At 36.8% G+C, this 8,832-nt stretch overlaps 1 long non-coding RNA gene across 2 annotated transcripts in view; it reads right to left on the bottom strand.

Moving 5' to 3' along the window:
- LOC132113444 (uncharacterized) overlaps positions 1-977 on the bottom strand; it is a 10,300-nt gene extending 9,323 nt beyond the window's left edge. For both annotated transcript variants that reach the window (XR_009425172.1, XR_009425176.1), the window contains exon 1: positions 448-977. This is a non-coding gene — a long non-coding RNA (uncharacterized LOC132113444). The remainder of the gene's footprint in view (positions 1-447) is intronic.
- Between the last annotated feature and the right edge of the window lie 7,855 nt (positions 978-8,832).

Below are 8,832 nucleotides of genomic sequence, written 5' to 3'. Positions count from 1 at the left end.
AAAGGGTTTCAAATATAGGCTAACCGCTTCATTGTAGCCTAAAACCAACAATGACAATTCCCTACGGAACCTGTAAAGTCAAAGGATAAGTATGCTTCATGTGATAAGATTTAAATAAGCCTTACTGGTTTATTATTCAGCTAATAGTTCACACCAACAAAAATAAATTTTAAGAGTTAGCCTTTGTCAAATAAAATAAACTAAATAAAATAGTTTGCCAATATACATTATGCCAGTCACTGACAGGTTACCCTTTTAATATAAAACTTTTAAAATAATATTTTTTCTCGAGGTGGATATCTATATGCTTGTCGTCTTCTAGCAAATTGGACTATAAGTGGAGCGCGCTGTGGCTCTCTGCCTGAAAAGCTTATCATTTATTTCTCCAAACGACTACACTTTCCTTTCATTACTTTCCTGTTGACTCTATACTCTGTGAAACCTCACCATTGCACGGGTCTCCTCATATATTCAGAGCCCTGTCGCCGTGTTTACATTTGGCGAGGATAAATCGTATTTTATCCCGCGCTTGAATGGCGCGAAGGTTTATTTGTTTAGGAGCGCGGCATTTATTTTCCGCCTTGCGCTGTTTGGGCAGATGGCGGGCCTCACAGCGCCAAGTGGAGCCGGGTGTTTATTTGAAATGGGGCGTGTGGCACGCGAGAGTATTGAGGAGCCCCGCGGACCATGTGTTCCTCTGGGCGCCCTGATTGGGGGACTCGGAGTTGGCAGGCGACCTGACGAGAAACAGGAGACAAAATGGCGGGAGTTTCTCCATGAGCTCAGGCCTTCCACAGGGCCTTGTGTCTGCTTGGAAGCGCCTGGCTTCATGGATGGATTCATTTCATGAGATCTCGAGATCCAGCCCAACACATATTTTAAAATGCTTTTAAGTCCATGTGACAGCACAATGTAATTTAGTACCATACTTAAGGACCCTGAGTTAAATAACACAGGCCTCCAAAATACACCACACTGTTTGGTTCTTCCAAGAAACAGACGATTCAAATAGTTCATTTCATACTTTTTTCTTTCAGCAGTTTGAGAATAAGTTAATATTCCAGATGAACCTGCCAGGAGGATGAATGTGACGACTCACAAACACTTGATTTATTAATTGTCAGCTATAGCTTGAAAAATTTTCATCCGTTACTTTACCTTCATTTTCACGTCTATTGTTTCCATATTTATCTTCAGTACCACTGTGATAAATAGAGATATTGTTAAATTGTTCAGTAGATTAAAAGTGAAATTATGTGTAGCTTTTGTTTGGTATGCATGAAATTCTTGTCTTTTCTACAAAAGTGTTGAATTGATAATCCATGGTTTAAATGATAAATATAGTAGAAAATGTGTTTTAAACAAAAATGTTGGCGGGCAAAACTCTTAACACTTTCTTCATGTGTTGAGGCCCCTTGGTGATTGACAGCACACATTAAATTAGCCACACCCCATATGTTTAGCCCTGCCCTGCATTTGTGAACGTCATTTTTAAGAGGAACCAATCAGTAAAGGACCAATCCATCAATGTCAGCTCCTTAGCCATTCAGGGAGAGTATGCTAAACAGCTGCCAACCAATCACGCTCAGTTTCTTCACTCCATCTCCTATATATGCAGCAACCCCTTGCTGTGCCGCATGATTTGACTGAAAATGTGAGCGAGGTTAGACTTTTAATGATTTCTGCTGCTCTTCAGGTGTTCATGGACTTTAACTGCTGCAGCTGAACGCAAGGGGATATTTTCAGATTGCTGAACTGTAAAGTGAGGCTTGTCATATCCAACAGAAATGCAGTCACAATCATCACACAGGGCTTACATGAGATCTAAAAGCACAAACAAAACTGTCATTTTGTGACCTGTACTTCCACTCACCACAGTTCATCATGTCTTAAAAAGGTTCAAACTAGCACACTCTTTCACATGAACTCTTGCTCTTCCTGTTTTCCATAACTGATTCCGAACAGACCAGCAGTATGATTTCCTCACGTCAACCATGACACTTGTGCCAACAAGTGAAAAATGAGGAACAGTTCAAAGGTCTCACCATATGCCAACTGGCTCCTGTGATGTAAACCAAAATCCACATTGCCTGTACTTCCCAGATGCTTGTATGCCCAATTATGGGTGACCATACGACCAGTGTTTCAAAACTGAACCCCCTCATAATTCATTGATTAATAGAGCCAGCTTGATGTTTATAGACCATGAAGTGTGATTGACTTCATTTATTATTTACAGTTTTTCTCAGTCGCTTTGGTACATTTCTCGAATCAAACTCACAATTTGCAAAACAGTAAGTGCATTTCTCAAAACAACTCGTACAAATAGCAAAACACCATGGATTACCTGCAAAAGCCAGTCTCTTGCTCAAAATCCTTAGTTAATCGCTCAAAAATAAATATCTGTGTCAATGAACATGTCAGTGCCATCGAATGACAAGTCCTTGTGTCATAGTTTACGGATAAGACAGTCAAAATGATTAGTCATGTTGTCAATATAACTGTACTCTGGAGGGATGTTCTGATGTAAACTATGGCAACATTTTGGATGACAGTTACTGTATTGAACAGTATGCAATATGCTTATGTATGCCATATATCCATTTCAAAAGTACAAATTTACACATTACTGTATGTGGGATATTGATTGAAAGAGACTGGATAGAATTCCCAGTTACACTTTTACTAGTGGTCTGACCCCAAAAAAATAAAATAAAAACCTTTACAATGTCATTGTGATATAGAAAAGGAAAAAGAAATATGGGCACAAAGATGAAAATAAGCCAATTTTCAGAATGTGTAACTCTTGCGTTGTCCTCTGTCTATACAGTATAAGCTTTTTAACTGAAGATTCATGAGATAAACCTTTGAGCTATTTCAGAGAAATGATTTATCATTGGTTTATCATCTACATTCTCTTCATTAGTAAAGATTAACTTGCACAATTCATGCCAGATTGACAAAAAGCCTAATAATAATGTGTAAAAAAAAAAAAAAAAAAAAAGTGTGCTTGGCAGTTTATGAAAACTAGATTAACCATTTTGCATTTTATGACTTATACGATGAACTAAAGGCTAGATATTTTGAGGAGTAAGACTATTGCACAGAATGCTATGTAATACATTTTGAGCAACATGACATTAGCAAATGATAATGCAGGAAACCGCAGATAAATGTGTGTAATCAATTGCATGAATGTACAAAAGCAATCACAACTTGTTCAAAAGATTGAGAAACTGGTTTTATGATGTGTATAAATGACTAGATGATGTGGAGGTTGTACAAGTAGTTTTGAGAATTTCCTTTCTGATTTGAGAAATGCACCAAAGTGACTGAGAAAAACTGTAATAAGATGCTTTTATTTCGAAGACTTACCAGTCGTACAGTGGAAGATAATTGTGTATATTTTGTGTATATATATAATATTTTTTTTCACACTAATAGAATAGAATAGGACAGAATAGAATATGCCAGTTTTGGTGATTGGTGATTTCAGCCTCTGAAAATGTTTGAGGGTGAAATACCCTGTAATGATTATCTATTATTATTTATAAAACATAATATAGTCATAATGTTATATTCTATAAATGTATTTTATTTTTAGAAGTTTAGAACCCAGTGAAAATTAAAGTTTATTTATTTTTTTAATTACTGATTTAAATTTGAAATCATGTGACACAGGATGTACAGCTAGACAAATATGCACTTATAGATAGATAGATAGATAGATAGATCCTCCTTTTCCTATTGTGTTAATGGATCTGTAAGTACTCCAAAATGCCAACTCTGTGCTTGAATTAGAAATATGTGGTAGGGTTTATTTGAAAGCATTTGTTTGACTTTATGAATGCATTCAGCTTTATGTCATTTATGCATAAATTTGTCTTTCATCATATCAATAAACGATTCAGCACAGGGGAAACAACGTCAGATTTCTCATGGCAAAAAATGAGAAATATGGAGACAAATCTTCTCAAGGTCAAGTCCTTGAGGACATTAGCGTGCTGTTGTGACCTCGTGGAGGGCTGTGTTTCGGGATGAGCCCACAGTGTTGCGTGTCTCTATCCCATGAAGAGATCTGTGACAGACGAAGGGGCGTTCTTTCATCCGGCGCTTCTTCACTTTGAAGCACTTTGTGAGAGCAGCAGCAAGCGATCTGAAATCTATTAACACCCTCTACTCTCTTAAAAACACATTTCCTGAGGATGTGAAGATGCAGCAACACATGTGTGTGTCTCTGTGTGTGTGTGTGTGTGTGTGTGTGTGTGTGTGTGTTCGCTTTATGACCCCACTGTATAATTACATGCAGGAAACATGATGCCATAAATGATGGATTACTACAAGGGTTAAAAATACATCCATGATATCTTTGGGAAAAGGATGCTGCAAAGAGATGCTGGTTTGCTGGTTTTAGATGTTCTCACATCCTGGCCAAGCTGGTCGAATTTCCCAGCCTGGCCTGGCTTAACCTCCAAACCCAGCCAACAGACTGGGTTGACTTAATTAGACCAAAAACAATCTTAGGCCTGTTAAGGGATATAGCTCACACAAAACTGGAATTTCTGTCATACCCTCAAACCTGTGCGAGTTTCTTTTTTTTCTGATGAACACAAAAGAAGATATTTTGAAGAATGTTGGGAAACAAACAGTTGCTTATAGCCATTGACCTCAATAGTATTTTTTTCTATGCTATGAATTTCAATGGCAACCAGCAACTGTTTATATCTTCGTTTGTGCTCAGTATATTTAATTTACATTGAGCACAAAACGCATTAGATGCTGAGAGTCTGGCTTTTTCAAGATGACAGTGTAGATTTCCATTTGTCCAATGGATGGCGATAATGGCAAACACAACAATCATTCACCACTCCTGGCAACTTACAATGACAGACAACATCTGTAAAATACTGGTGCTTCTAAGAAAACACATTCAGTGACAGTATTAGTATTCTGTAAAGTCTTTCCCCAATTTCCGACATTTGTTCCAACTTTTTAATAATTAATATCAATTCTACTCGATTTCACAGGTTTTTAGCCTACATTCAGCTTGATTATATGTACCAATAATTATATTCAAACTCGTAATTTACTTTTACCACTACAGTCTCTATATCACTGATTTCCATGAGCATATTTAACACTGCAATATGTGTGCTCAACTATTAGGTATTTTTAAACTCATGATGTCTACATGGAATATATACTTAAAAAAATGACCTAAACCTAAAATAGCCTATACAATTTCATTATTTGTTGTGGCTGATTTGAAGGGAAGTCCATAATATTTAAAACAACACCTGCGTGTGAATTTTGACAGCGTTTGTGGGAACTTCATGATATGGCAGAAATAACTCATACATTATAATTATTAAGGCACAAATTAATTAAGAATACAACAACAGCAATATCGATGGTGTTAATAGGAGCTATAGCTATTTTGTTGAGGGTGGGTTCCCCTTTCTTCATCATTGTTTCCTTCCATTTTTTGACATTTCATTTTATTTATCTATTTATTTTACAAAATAAGCAATTAATCTCTCTCTCTCTCTCTCTCTAACATATAAATAAAGAGATTAAATTTGGAGGTTTAAAAAAAGCACAAATAAACAGGCCAAAAATGGTATTGTGGAGGTACACCACTGATATTAAAAGTATTCACATTCATTACTCAAGTAAAGGATAGGTACTAGGGTTTAAAAAGACTTTTGTAGAAGTTGAAGTATCAACTCAAGCTTTTTACTCAAGTAAAAGTGCAAAAGTACTGGTTTCAAAACTACTTAAAGTATAAAAGTAAAAGTAATGTAAGGGGGAAAAAACACCATTAAGAACAAAAGCTTAGGCCACGCCTAAGCTTTTTTATAAAGGCCATAGGCCATAATGACTATAATGTTATATTAAAATGTTCATGTTGAAAAATTTGGGATGCACTAGGCTACCTGTTTCAGCCGCATATATGCCCATTGAAAATGAACGCACTTTAGTACAATGCGAATACATTAAAGAACTAGAGATAGGTTGCCTATAAGTATTGTAATGGTGCAAAAAGTCAAACTTCAGAGGCATGTCATCAATAACCTTTAATGGAATGTAAATGTACATCCAAGCTTAGCTGCAGGAATCTGCGAGGGCAATGGACAAGAACATTGGTGCAGGCTTAGTAACAATTACCCTTGTATGGTTGTCTATATACAATAAACATTAGTGCTGTCAAAATGAATGCAAGTGATTAATCCAAAAATAAAAAATAACTCATAAACCTGATATCTTCTTGACTGATACCTTCCTGTATTCGCTACATACGTCTGATGTCCAGTCAGGGGCGCTGCACAAGATCCCGGGCCCTATGCATAGGCAATCCTAATGGGCCCCCCTCCCCTTGGAAATATATATTCCAGACTTTTCAAGGGCCCTCTCTTCCTTTGGGGCCCTGGTAATCAGTACTGGTTTTACCCCAGTCCAGCGCCCCTGTGTCCAGTGTTCGGGTAACGAGTTACAAAGTTGGTAAAATGTTATAACAACATTGACAATCCCAAACAATAATTTATTCAAACGTCTTGATACCGAACTACTTCCAGGAGCTTAATTCGCGGAGGATGAAGAGAAAGCACCCATTTGATAAATGAGCCAGTAGTGAGAAATAATAACTTTTTACGAACCCACCACTGGCTAAAGTATGCTGGAGTGTGTGATGTGATTTGTGTCAAGTGCACGTGCGATGGATCGCGTATAAACCAATAGGGTGTCGGAATGCTATATGTTTATACTTCTCATCCAACCACAATCAAATTCACTCCATCCGGATGGCGCGATTTATCTGGGGTGCGTTTCCCGTACAACGACGTAACTCCCTGATTAACCACCATAGTACGATAAATCGTTATGAAAACGAACGACCTAGTCACGACTGTTTCCCGAAACCATGGTACCTGTGTCGCAGATCCATCGTTCAACTACGTTTATACAGTCTATGGTTTGAACCGTCGTTCTTCTTTTTCTTCGATCTACTGGCCGACTGGAGCGATCAGCACATAGGCTACTGCCACCTACAGTAATTTGGTTTTATTTTCTCTTTTCTTCGACTCGACTTACACTTTTGAAATGACGTTACGTAGGAGTCGGGTAATAACGAATCAAATCATTCATTTGTTCTGCGATACATTATATACACACATGGAGTTAAAAATGTGCTCTTTTCTGATCCCAATGTCAATAATTTCACAATTTCAGATAAATACTATTTCTTATGTTATATTGATAGGCTACTTAACCACAATTGAAAAAAAGATGGGTTTTGATAAACTGTGATGTACTGTTGTGGACAGTGTTGGGGAGTAACTAGTTACATGTAACAGCGTTACGTAATTTAATTACAAAATTATTGTAACTGTAATTAGTTACAGTTACTACGAAAAAATGAGTAATTAAATTACAGTTACTTATGAAATTTTTAACGATTACAAAGGGGATTACATTTGAATGTTTACACGCATCCACATACAGATTTAACTGATTTATTTCCCAAATTGCACTGACTATTCTGAGACATACGCCCTAATAATTTCCGGGATGCGGAAATACAGTCTGGTTCGTAGAATCTAGTCATAAAAACGGAATACCTAACGCGGACGGAATATGCCACATTTTGGATGACTAAATCAAAAGTAGGTCAGTTCACTTGAATCAAAACATGACATGGACTAGTGTCTGTGAATATTAAGCCACAAAAATGCAATATATGACTTGCACATTCTGCGTGTCTGTGGAAATCAGGCGCGGACTAGACACCGGGAGAACCGGGACAATTCCCGGTGGCCTGGCAGCCGATTTTGCCCCACTATTTAATATCATTATTGTATAATTGCCTGCCGAATGTACTAAAGCGATCATTTGCGAATCCGCCATTTGAGAATTAAATCTCTAATAAGTCGCGCGCTCTCCGCGCCTCCGCCAAACGGTTTGGATCAGACTCAGAGTAATCAATGGGAGAGAGAGAGAGAGAGAGAGAGAGAGAGAGAGAGAGAGAGAGAGAGAGAGAGAGAGAGAGAGAGAGAGAGAGAGAGAGAGAGAGAGAGAGAGAGAGAGAGAGAGAGAGAGAGAGAGAGAGGAATCTCTCTCTCTCCTGAGCAGAACTCCTGTTCAGGGTTTCAGGTCAGTTTCATCTGTAAAGATGCTTTTTTGTCTTTGTTTTTTTATTTATTTAATCAAGCAGCAGCACGTTGCTCATCAGTCATCACTCAAAATACTATATAAAGGACATCATTATTATCTGTTGTAATGTTACAGTAGTAATTTAGCTGAAAAAAATTCAGATTTTTTTATAGGTTTAGGGGGAGCTACGACAGTCAACAACACAACCCTTACGAAAATTAACATTTTAATATTTAACTATAAATCCAGAGAAAATGGTTACTATTGTTTAACTGTGATAACCAAAAATTTAAAATTATTTTACAAATGCATTTATTTAAAAATAAATACAAATCAATTTGCAAAAAAAAAAAAAAAATTAAACAAGGTTATTTTACTTTTATATAGGCTAATAAAATCATGGTTAATTTTTGTAAGGGAAAAACATGACTCGTGTACAGTATTAGGATTTTTCTATAAAGATATTGTAGTATTGTAGAGTATTGTATTGTAAAGTATAGTTTTGTTCAATCTTGAGTATTAAAGTCATGAGAGAGATGGATAACAGGGCAAAATAAAGAGACTGAAGAGAAAAATGGAAGTGAAGGTGCAGCTCAGGAGAGAACTTTTAATTATTTTGCATGTCCCCAAATTAAAGATTTAAAATAGATAAAAATCGTTAGATAAACGATTATAGACGAAATA

Source organism: Carassius carassius, chromosome 1 (genome assembly GCF_963082965.1).
Source record: "Carassius carassius chromosome 1, fCarCar2.1, whole genome shotgun sequence".
Lineage (NCBI taxonomy): Eukaryota > Metazoa > Chordata > Actinopteri > Cypriniformes > Cyprinidae > Carassius > Carassius carassius.
This window is presented reverse-complemented; position numbering and strand designations above follow the sequence as displayed.